General features: G+C 46.0%; 1 long non-coding RNA gene across 1 annotated transcript; it reads right to left on the bottom strand.

Annotated features, from left to right (window-relative positions):
- LOC102168178 lies at positions 8,793-10,964 on the bottom strand. Its single transcript, XR_305239.3, has 2 exons — positions 10,657-10,964; positions 8,793-9,037 (listed from the first exon to the last, which is right to left on the bottom strand). It is a non-coding gene; the product is annotated as an uncharacterized LOC102168178 (long non-coding RNA).

Raw genomic sequence — 14,012 nt, 5'->3', positions numbered from 1 at the left:
GGGCTGGGAGGGGCAGAAGGTTGGGCCCCTCACAGCCAAAGCACAACTTCTCAGGATCTAGTCTCCTGGCCAGGGTCCCAGGCTTCACTCATGCAGGGCAGCCAGTGATGGCCATGTCACCAGTTGGTCCACAGGCTGCTAACAGTCACGATGGCCACTGAAATTCTGACTAAGAAGCCAAGGGCATCTGTTTCCCCAGTAAAGTGCAACAAAGATGGTTGGTCGTGACACATAGAAAGTCCTGTTAGAAGTGTTTTCTGGGAGTTCCCTGGTGGCCTAGCAGTTAAGGACCTGGTGTTATCACTGCTGTGGCACAGGTTCAGTCCCTCACCCAGGTACTTCCACATGCCATGGGTGCAAGCCAAAAATAAAAGTGTTTTCGGAGTTCCCGTCGTGGCGCAGTGGTTAACGAATCCGACTAGGAACCATGAGGTTGCGGGTTCGGTCCCTGCCCTTGCTCAGTGAGCTAAGGATCCGGCATTGCCGTGAGCTGTGGTGTAGGTTGCAGACTCGGCTCGGATCCCGCATTGCTGTGGCTCTGGCGTAGGCCGGTAGCTACAGCTCTGATTGGACCCCTAGCCTGGGAACCTCCATATGCTGCGGGAGCGGCTCAAGAAATGGCAAAAAGACAAAAAAAAAAAAAAGTGTTTTCTACCCAGAGGCTTTCAGTTATGGATAAAAAAGTTCTTAAAGATTAAGTCTTCTAGTTTCTATACCTTGTCTGAATAAGTAACATTTCCTGGTAAAAAGGTGGGATCCATCCACTGCTAGCCTATGGAGGTCAGGTACTGTAATATTTAAGAACACAGAATTTGGTGTCAGGTGGTCCTGGGTCTGAATCCAGACTGGTCCGTGCTAGGTGGTTACCATGAGCAAGTTACTGATCTCTTTAAGTTTCTTCAACCATAAAATGGGAATAGTAGTAGCATGTTTGTGAGGGTTGTGGACCTAATGATATCAGACAAAGCATTTTAAGTGCTCAGAACAAGTGCTCAAGCAGGGGCAGCTATTATTAATTTTAATGTCTCTACTGAATTATATATTTTTAAATACCACTTTTTATGCACAAAGCATTTTGTGTTCAACATTTTAAAAAATTTTATTTACAATGTTCTTTCGATTTCTGCTGTACAGCAAAGTGATGCAGTTATATATATACACACACACATTAATTTTCTCATATCATCTTCTATCATATTCTGTAGTCTCCTATTTGAATACTGTGTTTTAACCGAATTTTAAAGACTCATGGATGAATGGTGGGCCAGAACACTGGATACATTTCTGTGCATATTTTATAAATTGGCAAAAAAAACCCATTTGTTCTATTTTCCAAAGATTTTGTGTTGAGAAAGTGTTTTTGGGGAGTTCCTGTCATGACTCAGCGGTCAATGAAACTGACTGACTTGGACCTGATCCATGAGGATACGGGTTTGATCCCTGGCCTTGCTCAGTGGGTTAAGGATCTGGCATTGCCATGAGCTGTGGTGTAGGAAACAGACGCGGTTCAGATCCCGAGTTGCTGTGGCTGTGGTGTAGGCCGGCAGCTACAGCTCTGATTGGACCCCTAGCCTGGGCCATGGGTGCGGCCCTAAAAAAAAGAGGCAAAAAAAAAAAAGTGATTTTGCTATTGATTTGATGAATGACTTCAAGTGAGTTCATTTATCCTTTTCAGCTTGCCTTGTTTCCTCTGCAAAATTAGTGGGCATGGTTTCTAAAGGTCTTACCAGCTCTAAAATAAATACATGAATTTCACATTATAATTACATGTTACTTGCATGGCTCGAACAGTAAGCCAGACCCTAATTATTTCTAAAGAAGCTTTAGAATCCTTCATGGTTATCAAGGATTATTGCCAAGAATCTGATCACCATGCAGTATTTGATGTCTGCCCTTATTTATCTAATGGTTTGACAGTGTGCAGCTGATTTGGGACATCTGGAAGGATATTCATAGCTGACAAACAGAAAACTGGACCTGGGGGTTAACTCTCCTTGTCCTTGCTGGTCCTTGGGGAAGAGTGACGTTTTTTGGTTTAACTTTCTCGTCTCTTCGTTTGTGTTGTCAAAGTTCCTCTCTGAGAGTGGCTTTTGGTGGCAAGTTAATCAGTTTGTCACAGTACTGGGAGCAGGTTGGTAAAGATGATCTGCTTGGGCAAAGCTTTGAGGTCCAGCTCCAGTTACCCCCCAGCCCTTTCCCCACTTGGTTTTCACACCTTCTAATACAACCAGACTGATCTTGGCTATTTCCTTAGGTCCTGGGTGTTTGCCACTCAATGTTTTATTAATGCTGCTCTCGACCCAGAAACACTTCTTTCCTTTTTTCTGAACTCTTCCTCCACTCTCACTGCCAACATTCATATGTCCAAATGCTCCCCATCCTTTGAGGCTGAGTGCAGATGTCACTGCTCCACAAAGCGTGGGCAATCTTTCCCCTTGGGTGCCATGAAGCTCCCTCAGCTGAGCTCCCAGAATGCTCCCAGAACGTCCTTTCAAGTGGTTCCCGGCGGGCAGCGTGGTGCAGTGGTAAGGCTCATGGGATCTGCGGTCACATCACTTGAGTTCAAATCCCTTTTCATCTCTAATATTTACCAGACAAGACTTTAACCTTGAAATCAGCAATTCCATGAGTTAAAGAAGCTTATTGTAATGAAATGTCAAATGGGACATTAGACTAAACAGTCTATAGTCAGTTGCATGCTAGTGCCTGTGGTAAGGCCAGGGCTTTTTAAAGAACATGTCATGTGGTGTATAGTTATTTGACCCAGGGCTCCCCACGCCTGGTCCTGGCCCCACTCCACTGCTCCAAGCACCAGATTCTATTACCTTTGCTTCCCAGGGTTGTGGGTCACCCTGGCTCCAGCTGGCCACACACAGCAATGACCAAGGCCACCATAGAGGATGGTTCTTTTCTGCAGGGAACAGCCGCACCATGATCTATGGATGAAATGATGAACAAATATGTACTAATGGAAAACATGACGCATTAGTCCCATAGGACAAGGTCAGTTGCAGTCAAGATTTCAGGTCAAATTCAGATCTATTCCTGAGATATTTCCCACAGATATTTCTCACATTTTTGCAGACACTTCTTGGTCTGTGTTCATGGATTTGTGCCAAACAGCAGTTTACCCAACACTGTGATTCATTTATTTGTTTTCTATACACTGTTTGACTTTTCTCATATTTGGCTTTGGCTGAGGACTCCCAGCATATGCTTTGCCTGGCTCGTCAGTCCGACTTTTTAGGATTTTAGGGTCTTAATACCAAAAAAAAAAAAAAAAAAATTCAAACCAAAGGCCAGGATTTTTCTAATAATAAGCTAGAGACAACTCCTTTTCTTTCTAGTGAGTATTAACTTCAATTTAGCTCTCTTCTGTGAAACTTCACAGCATTAATGTTAAAACATAATTCAGGTCAAGTATAATATCAGCACCAGGGGTGTCATTAATAGTTTCATGAATAAGAGCCCTACAAAGTAGCACAGGCTCACAGAAATGGGCCTAAAGAAATGAGGCCAGACAGGACTCGGAGAAATTAAGGTATAAGATGCTGCCTTTTCCCTGCTCTCGGGAGCAGCATTTCTTTTCTTAAAACTAACCTTAAATACAGGCAAAGGAGGCACTAGTCTGTAGCATAGAGGGGCGCTGAAGGTCTCAAAAGTGGTCCTCCAACCTGCCTCTGATATTTGGCATTCCTACCTCCAGAGTGGCACTCCACTGGCACAAGTTTGCTCTAGAGATGTCTATCCATTCCTTTACTAATTCATCCATTCATTCATTCACCTAATGTTAATTAGTGCCACTATATGTGGGAAATGGGGAGAGAAAAGCAAGTAGGATGCAAAGCTTTTTGTCTAGTAGGAAGAGCAAAATAGGGAGATGCTTAAAACCCTGTGTGTTTGACACATGTCATGGTAGAACTTGACCTGTGGGGCTCCCAGAGAGGTAGGAGATGACCCCAGAGAATGGAATGTCACAGAAAATCTCAAGTGGAAGAATGACGAAGTTATGCACCTTACAGAGGACAAATTCGGAGAGGAAAGAAAATGTTGAGCACAGGTACCTCTGCCAGGGTGAATGCTTCAGGCTGGTTAGTAGGTACCAACAAAGTGGAATGAACATTTGACTTCTGGTTTACAATGTAAAGCCATCTGAAAGCTGGGCAAAATTTAACCCACATGCTAAGGCTTGGTAGGGAAGTGCGAAGGCACAGAGGCTGGGAACCTAAATCACTGACCAAGAGGGGCTGAAGTGAGGGCTTGGTTGTTGAAGGGACAATTTAGGGCACTGAGGCTGGAGGCAGAGGTGCCCTGAGACAGGAGCTGAAAGAGGGGTTCAGAAAATGCAGAACTGACTTGGCCTATTTGGTAATCTAGGTGCTGGCCCAGTTTTGGACAGTGAGGTGCCAGCGGGAAGCCGTAAGTTAAATTGGAATTGATGTGGTTTATGTAGTTAAATTAAGCAAAACATGTGTTTGGTGTCAGGAGTAGGAAGACTGTTGAATTCTCAAATTCTAATCACTGCACCATAACCCCCAACAGCATGTGTTCTTCCATCCACTTAAGAGTATCTCTGTGATCTCTTCTGTGCCCTTCAAGGTTTTGCACCAGTGTCCCCTCCTTCCCTGATGGCTCAGGATGTGGAGAATGCCTCACTTAAGCTCCCATAGCAATGAGCACATCCCTCTCATTGGGTTAGTGTTCATCACATTGGATTGTTCCTATGTGTTTACTTTTCTATCTCCCTCTCCACTATGAGCTCCCCGAGGGCAGAGATTGCCTTCCATCTCCATAGCCCTGGGACTTAGCCAGATAAGAACATAGCAGCTGCCAGTACATATCTGTGGATGGTTTGTTGGTTCTGTGGATCTGTGGATAGATGGATGGATGGATGGATGGATGGATGGATCAGTTGATCGAAGAAGTGGATGAATGATTGTCCCAGAACATCAAGGATCTGTATTCTCCTTGGGAATACAGACCTTGGAAAATGAAAATGCCAAACATATTTTAATGCTATGGCAAACCACGGATAAAGAGCAGGTGCCTCAGTCCGATTCAAACCTATTTGCAATTTTGTGTGCTTCATTTTCCTATTCACATAAGCACTGTAATTTTAAGTCTAGGTCTGCTTGGTAGGCAGGTTTCAAAGATGTGCAGGGAGGAGCAATCTCATCAAAAAAGCTTGAACCAGCAGCCAGGAGGTCTAGCCTCTCTTCCTGATCCCCCACCCACTTCCCGATTATCTAACCCAGATGGGCTTCTTATCTGCACGTGCTTCCAGTCTCAGCCTCCAGTCTTTTCCCTTTACTCTTCCTCCACCCAGTTATCTTTCCTGAAAACAAATTAATCACCTCGTAAAAAACTCCTTCTTGCCTATTCCTTAGAGGGCGAGCAAGGTCTTTTCAGTATCTCTCAAGGCTGCTGGTCCTTTATCACGTCCTCGTCCTCCATGGTTGCCCTTCCCCTGACCAAGCTCTTTTCGTGCTTCTGTGTCTTTTCCACACGCTGTCTCCAGTGTCAGCCGTGACCTTCCACACTCACTCCACCTGGTGAGTTGCTTTTGTTCACCGTTTAAGACGCAGCCAGCGGAGCCCAAGAATTGCTTCCTCAGAAAGACCTCTTCTAACTCCTTCAGCCAATGTGTAAACACCCCCTGTGGCATTTCCACTCATTTATCTCAGACCACTTATAACCCTGCTAGAAAGGATTTGCTTACTCACCCATCTCAGTTGCAAAACTGAGTTCTTCTAGGCCAGAGGCTATGATTCACATCTCTCCTTTAGTTGCTAGCACTTAGGAGGGTCTCCAATATGTGCTGGTTGAAAACAAATCAAATGAGTTATATTGCATTTTATTTTATTATTATTATTATTGTCTTTTTGCCATTTCTAGGGCGCCTCCTGTGGCGTATGGAGGTTCCCAGGCTAGGGGTCTAATCGGAGCTGTAGCCACCAGCCTACACCACAGCCACACCAACAGCAACAGCGGATCCGAGCCGCGTCTGTGACCTACACCACAGCTCATGGCAATGCCGGATCCTTAACCCACTGAGCAAGGCCGGGGATCGAACCTGAAACCTCGCGGCTCCTGGTCGGATTCGTTAACCCCTGAGCCATGACGGGAACGCCCCTCAAATGAGTTATATTGCATTTTACATGTACCATCTCCCTAACTGTGGCTGCTAGTCCTCTCTTCTCCATCTCCCCAAGAAACCCAATAATAAAGACTAGTCTGCTGAGTACTGATCAGGCAGCAGGCACTATTCTTTAACTTGTACACAGGATAACTTCATTTAATCCTTATCTCCACCCTGCAAAGGTGGAAGCATTACTATTACTTTACATATAAAGAAACTGAGGCCCAAAGAGGTCAGAGATCTTTCCCGAGTCAGGTTAGTAAGTGGTAGAGCTAGGATTTAAACCCAAGTCACTCAAATTCCAAAGCCCATGGCCTTGCCACAACATCACCTGCTTCCTCAGAGGCCTGTACCTGGTCAGTTGTCACTTGGTTGTTTAATTGTCCTGAACTGAATTGAATGGGACTGCAAGAGTCAGGCTCATTCCAACTGGCAGCTGGAGCCTGGCCATCTGCACAGCTCAGCCATGAACCCTAGATGGTCCCATCTAAATGCTGGCGTGCATGGAGACAAAGCCCAGATCCTCTCCCTGGCAGAAAACTATGTCTTCTTGCACATGGAACTGGCACTCCACTCCCTGGGATCAGATGGAGCCCTCAGCACAGAGGCCCTCTCAAGTTCATGCATCCCTGATGTCCAGCCCAGAAACTGTCTGCTCCCTGGCTCCCTGGAGAATGGGAAATTATTGGCTTCTGGTATGTTTTTCTGGTCACTAAGCCCTCAAGGTGAAAGGTCTCTTGGATGGAAGCGAACAGGCCAAGTTTACCCAACCCAGCAAGGCGTCAGCCGCCCCGAGCTGCATTCCACACGGGGCCTTCACGGAACAGCTGTGGCTGCTTCTCCTCAGCACGATACCTGCCCTCCAAGGATGCAGGGCTTCTGGCCCTGCTGTGTGGCTGACATGAAGCAGAAATCCACGGCAGAGCTCCCTTCGGGCTGGAGGCTGTGTCCAGAGTCCTCAGAGCTTTGCCCTGCTCCCTCCGCTTTCTACTGCCCCTGCCGAGCCTCCCGCTTAGGGGGTGAAGAGAGGCTCACAAGAGGATATGTGTCCTTGTCCTTCAGATGTCCCAAGGGACATGGGAGAGAGCCAGAGGGGAGAAGAGTACGTGTTGGTGGATACCTATTACTAGGCAGCGATTTTACACACATAATCTCATTTAATCATCACTGTCATTCTCTCTCCCATTTTAAAGATGTGCAGACTGAAACTGTCTCTAAGAACAAGAGCATATTTCCTTTTGTTGGTAAAAGGGATGTTGTGAGACCGTTGACCTTGGACTTGAGAATCTGTGACTGGAACTTAGCAGGGGGCGAGATAGGACACAGCCCGCAGGTAGGATCCTTGCATTAGTCACATCTGCCAATTGTCTGAGACTCTGTGACATCCTGCCCCGTGTACCCTGCTGGAGTCATGAATTCTGTGTGTCTCCAAGCCCATTCATCCAGTACTGGAAAAGGCAGCAATCTGAGTTTGACAAAATGAACCTCCAACAAGGAGCTGGAATACATTTTCTTGAGTCCCAGCTCTATTACTTAACATATGTGAGCTCTTGCCTTGGTTTTCTTGTCCATAAAGTGGGAATAAAAATAACCAATTTCCTGGAGTTCCCGTCCTGGTTCAGTGGTTAATGAATCTGACTAGGAATCATGAAGGTGCGGGTTCGATCCCTGGTCTTGCTCAGTGGGTTAAGGATCTGGCATTGCCTTGAGCTGTGGTGTAGGTCGCGGACGTGGCTCGGATCTGGCGTTGCTGTGGCTGTGGTGTAGGTTGGCAGCTACAGCTCAGATTGGACCCCTAGCCTGCGAACCTCCATATGCCATGGGAGAGGCCCTAAAAAGGCAAAAAGACAAAACAAACAAACAAACAAAAAAAATGATTTCCTGTCTTAGGATCTTCGTGAGGATAAAATGAAATAATTGAATGTGGAGTGCGTGAGAGGCCCACAGACAGCTGGCCTGTGCATAAAGGAGCCATGCTCTTGTCCTCTGTCCCTTCTATGAAACTCCATCCATGACTGAATAGCACCCCACTCTCCAGATTAATTTTTCTCTGACTCCCACCCAAGCTAAATGAAGAGCAGTTTGGTGTAGAGGAGGAAGCAGAGTCTAAGAATTAGATGACTTGGGTTTGAGTCCTGTCTTATTAATTACTAGCTGTAAAATAATCAAGCAAATCACTGAGCTTCGGTTTCTCATCTGTTGAATGGGAATGATTTAAATGCTTACCTCCTAGAGTTGTCATGAAGACTACTGAATGAATGTACCAAGGCTTTGTCAATTCTTTTTTTTTTTTAAATAGAAGTATAGTTGATTTATAATATTGTGTTAGTTTCAGGTATACAGCAAAGCGATACGGTTATTTTTTTTCGAATTATTTTCCATGATAAGTTATTACAAGATAGTAGTACTTTGTCAATTCTAATGTGCTATAGGTCATCTGCTATGGGTTGGTCATGTGCCAGGTGATGAAGGTACAAAGATAATAAGACACAATCTCCATTAAGCTCACAGTACAAGGAAGAGCCAAAGTGTAAACAGGTAATTACAACACTGTTTGGTAAGTGTCATGACAAGGAAGGGGCAGAATGCCTGAAGCACAGAGGAGGGGCACTGCATTAGTTATCTATTGCTGCCAAACAAATCACTCTAAACAGTAGCTTTAGACAAGCATTTATTATCTATATATTGAGAGTCAGGACTTGGGAATGGCTTGTTCCAGCTCTGGGCCTTTCATGGGGCCAAGCTGTTGGCCAGGGCTGTAGCCTCTGAAGACAAAACTAGGGCTGGAGAATCCATTTCAGGTTCACTCCAGTGGCTGCTGGCAGGAGGCTTCATTTCCTTGCCATGTGGGCCTCTCCATGGATCGGCTCAAGACATGACTTTCCCCAAGCAAGTCACCTGGGAGAGAGCATGTATGAGAGAGAGCACCCAAGATGATAACCTAACCTTAGAAGTGCTATGCCGTCACTTCTGCCACTTCCTGTTGGTCACAGAGACCGAGCATGGTACAATGCAGGAGGGCAAACCCCAGGGTGAGACTTGCGGGAGGTGGGGATCATTGGGAACCACCTTGGCTGTTTTGCTACCACAGGCACTCAACATACTGGAGAGAGGAGAAATCAGGAAAATTTTCTGAAGCCTAAGCTCAGGTGCATTTTGACTCCTTCTTGTAGTTTCCGCAGGATACAGGACTAGCAAGAGAAAGCTTTCTTTTCTATTCAGATTATTCTGCTACTAAAAGGAAATGACATTGCAGAAAATATGGAGCAAGCTTAGAACTATCAAGAAGTGGTAATGACAGCGCTAGTGGGGGAATCTCAGCTCAGTCTCCAGGGCAGCTGCACCGTGGGGAAGTCAGGCCCCAGAGGCCCTGGGATGACCCTTCCAGTCATAACCTACCCCGAGCTGATGCCAGCAACTTCTACCCGCCGTGTGCTTTTAACAGTGTGCCTCACATTGTACTTCGTGCATGTGTTTACATGTCAGACATCCCTCTAGATGGCCCTCAGCGGCCGGGAAAATGTCTATAACATGGCTGTGTCCAGCATCTTGCTTGGTGCCTGGCACTATGCCTGTTTGATAAAAGAATTAATGGAAACTGAATGAATCCACTGTAAGTGTCATATGATCCATGCTGGTAAGTAAGACTCACAAGGTTTAAGGGGCTAGGCTACGTGTTCTTGAGTGTCTAGCTCTATCCTACATGTTTTACATATATTTTCTCATTTAATACTTGTAATAATCCTATGATAGGTATTATTATTCTCACTTAACAGATGAGGACATTAAGGTCACACAGAAAATGGCAGAGCCTAGGAGTTCCTGTCACGGCGCAGCGGAAGTGAATCCGACTAGGAACCATGAGGATGAGTGTTCAATCCCTGGCCTCGTTCAGTGGATTAGGGATCCGGCATTGCCTGAGCTGTGGTGTAGGTTGCAGATGCAGCTCAGATCTGGCATTGCTGTGACTGTGGTATAGGCTGGGGCTACAGCTCTGATTAGACCCCTAGCCTGGGAACCTCCATATGCCACGGGTGAGGCACTAAAAACACAACAGACAAAAAAAAAGAAAAGGGAAAGAAAGAAAATGGCAGAGCCTGAATGTTACTTTAAGGCTGTCAGACTCCAAGGCCTGTGCAACTAATCATATCACATCATGTGGCAGATTTTCTCAAAAGAAAGAACAACAACAACAGCAAAAATGCAGATCTGAAGGACTTTGGGTGATTAACAAACCAGATAAAAGAAAATTAGATAGACACAGGAAGAATTGATCAACATCCAAAAACGTAGTTTTTCCACTTTTCTCTGTCTCTCTCTGTCTCTCTGTCTCTCTGTCTCTGTCTCTGTCTCTCTCTCTCTCTCTCTCACACACACACACACACACACTCCTTATTTTTCCAGGAAAGCCCAGCTTACATCCCACTTCTTCCAGGAAATCTTCTTGACTCACAGTGATGCTTGTCTCTCTTAAACTCCTGGGACACTGGTGATAGTGCCATTCAGCTGATACTCACCACGTGTAGTCTTGATTTGCAGTTTATCTTTTCTATACTTCAGGTCCATGGCTTCCTTCTCTGTACAGTGAGGGAGCTGGACTACCTCTCAAAGGGCCTATCCAGCTCGCCTGTTGTTGGAGGCATTTCCTGGCTCCCAAGGGCACAATCACCTCCATGCAGGGAGGACTATGTGGCAGCACGTGACAGCCTCTCTCTAACAGCAGAGCTTTTTTCTAATTGTGTTGCAAGAGCCTGCCATTTCTACCCTGGAGCCCCAGGGGACCTCTTTCAGGGTCCTAGCATTTAGCATAGGGCGTGGAGCGTGGTAGGCTCTCTATAAATATTTCCTGGAGAGACACATGACTGAGGGAATAAAAGCAGTGGTGGTGGTGATTATAACCTTAATGAAAACCTCCTATCATTGGCCTTCCTACGTTGACAGCAATCATTTCTTTTGCTTGTTTGGTGCTTGGACCATCCCCAGGTGGCATCTCCATCAGGCCCTTTTCCTTATCTGAAGGCTTTTTGCCTGGAGAACCAGGATGGAACATTTGGAATTAGAATGGACAGAGCTGTAGTCACACAGGCAGACTTTGACTCGGCTTGTTCCAGACAGCCTGCCAATGTGTCACCCTCCTCTTTGGACTTCTTACCCCATCGCCTATTGCAAGATACTTTCATAACACGAGGCAATGCCCCCTCTACAGCTTTATTTGCACTCGTTACTTATGCGACTGGCTTCCTCACCAGCACCCATCTGTGGCAGGTGGGGAGGGAGTTATGACTTCATCTCAGCAGTGGCATTTTCCCTGAACCCCAGTCTCCAATGGGAGCTCCAAGGAAGCCTCCTACAGCAGCTGCCCCCGGGCAGGGACACAGGAAAACTGGGGCCCTCTTGCTCATCTCCAGCGCCGTCACCGATAGGACCTTTCCTCCTTAACCTTTTCTCTGTTTTCTGCCTTACTACTGGGAAGAAATCTAGTACCGCATTAAAGAGCATGGGTTTTGCAATTACTGCTTGGTATTCACCCTGGTTCTGCTTCTTAGTTGTGTGTCTTGCGCAAATTACTTCATTTTTTTTGAACCTTAACTTTCTCACGTGTAAACTAGGAGTAATAATAGCTACTTCATCAGATTGTTGTGAGGGTGGGGTTAATGCTGCAAAAAGTTTAAGCAGAACCTGCAAATAATACACCCTCCATCCCTGGTAACTCTCACAAGTAGTGGTTATTGGCTGTGTCCACTGCTCAGCACTGAGGCTGGAGTGGGTAGTGAGAGGCTGCAGGTGGGTTTGCTTCATAACCGTCCACATTGTGATGAAAGGAGAAATTTAGATGTACTGAATGCTGGCTGGAGAGCTTTACTCACCTGAATTTATTTCATGTTTAGAAGCATCCCCCCCCCCACCCACCTTGCAGGTAAAGCTCAGGAGGTTTAAGAACTTTCTTGAGGTCCCACAGCTTGGGTAGGGAGCCGGCCGGCCTTCCTGGCACATGTTCTTACCCTGTTCCCTGGCAGAACCTTCTGGGGCCCACTGGAGCCTTTCCATTTTGCCCTTCATTTTATCCCGACATCCTTTTTTCACACTTAGAACTAAAACTGCCGTGTCTATGTGGTTCTTACCTCTCTCTCACTTCCTTTACTGGCCCCAAGATGTTCTATTTCCTGCTCCGACTTCTCTTTTCCACTCAGCCCCCGTCAGTCTGGTTCCTTGGCAAACGCTCTGCAGTTTCTCTGGGTCTGTCCCCCGCCTTTCTGTACCCAGCAATTCCATTTCCACGGCCTCAGCTTACCCTGTGCCTGGGACTGTCTGCAGGAGCTTCAGCAGGATTAGAAACAGGCGCTCCAGCCAGACTGGCTGGGCTGCATGCAAAGGGGGGAGCGGCGGGGGGGATGGTTGGGAGGGTGAGGGGTGCAGAAGGAGACCAAGGTGGGGGTACAGGAGATCAGTAGGTAACCAGGGGGGCTGATAGTGAGGAAAACAGCTATCCTCTTAAGTGAGGCCAGACAGTGTCCCTGGGGTTGCTGTTGAGGCCATTGAGAAGATAGGAAGAGAGCTCTGTCTAGGCCCTGGATCGTTCTCAGGGGGAACAGAGGCTGGGAGCCTGGGACCCGGGGGGAATTAGGGTAAAGCAGGCTGACTGCTATGTTTTAAGCGGGTATTATATCAGGAGTTCAGCTCCAGTAGTCTCGAAAAATGGAATGGGCTTGGGGATTTGTGGACAGGCCCAGTTCTAACAGTCCATTTGAGATCATAAACAGTCAGATTGTCCAAAAACCTATTATTTTGGCACCCAGATTGGATGTCCTAGGCTGCCTCTCCTACTTAGAAGTTACACCAAAAATTCTCTGGCAGATCCTGGGTTCGGATTTTTAGTTCTGGAAATGCAATCATTATACCTAACCCATATTCCATGAACTTAGAATATTTGGAAAGATGGTTATATGCAATCATGACACTCCATTTTTCTGACGTCCTAGAATAGGTCTTTTTGCCTACCATGTTATTTCTTTTTTCAAATTAAAAATGTTTTAACTGTACAAGCAATCATAAATAAAGGAATATATTCTTTGCAAAAATTTTTAAGAAAGAAACAAGTAGAAGGTAAACAATCTTACTCACTGCCCCCCCAACCCCATTTCCTTCTGTAAATTATCCTCCTACTTAGTAGGTGCCGTGAATAAGTTTATGCTCTGCCTTTTTCTGGGCACTTAGGAAGATGCAGAAGCATATGGGGTTATGGGGTAGAGGGAAAGGAGGCTCCCCTGGCAAGGAGTAGTATTTTATCACCTACAATGTTTATTTTCACTGTTCATGATGATAATAAAAAGCAAACCAAGGAGATTTTACTATTATTTATTTTTGTTTTCAAGTTATTGTTTAAAATGACTGTTTCACATTATCCGGGGTTGATGCAGCCCCTTCCTGCCTACACCAGGGCAGATGGCTCCCCTTGCTTGCCCCGAACCCCCACCCCCATCCCCACTGGACATACGTCCAATATCATATACATGTATTTTTTTTTCCCTTTTTTATGGCCACACCTACGGCACATGGACGTTGCCAGGCCAGAGATCAAATCAGAGCTGCAGTCTGCCACAGCCATAGCAACACTGGATCCAAGGTGCATTTGTGACCTACACTGCAGCTTGTGGCAACACTGGATCCTTAATCCACTGATTGAGGCCAGGGATCTCACCTACATCCTCACAGAAACAAGGTTGGGTCCTTAATCCACTGAGCCACAACGGGAACTCTGTCATACATATATTTTTAATGAGATCATTCGTCTGTTATTGTTCCATTTTCTCCCCCTCGTCTACTTTAGCAATATGTCTTTGGGATCTTTCTGTACTAGCCCCTACAATCAGTA

The sequence above is a fragment of the Sus scrofa genome, chromosome 9 (genome assembly GCF_000003025.6).
Source record: "Sus scrofa isolate TJ Tabasco breed Duroc chromosome 9, Sscrofa11.1, whole genome shotgun sequence".
NCBI lineage: Eukaryota > Metazoa > Chordata > Mammalia > Artiodactyla > Suidae > Sus > Sus scrofa.
Note: the sequence above shows the minus strand (reverse complement) of the source record. Positions and strands in the feature narration are given on the sequence as shown.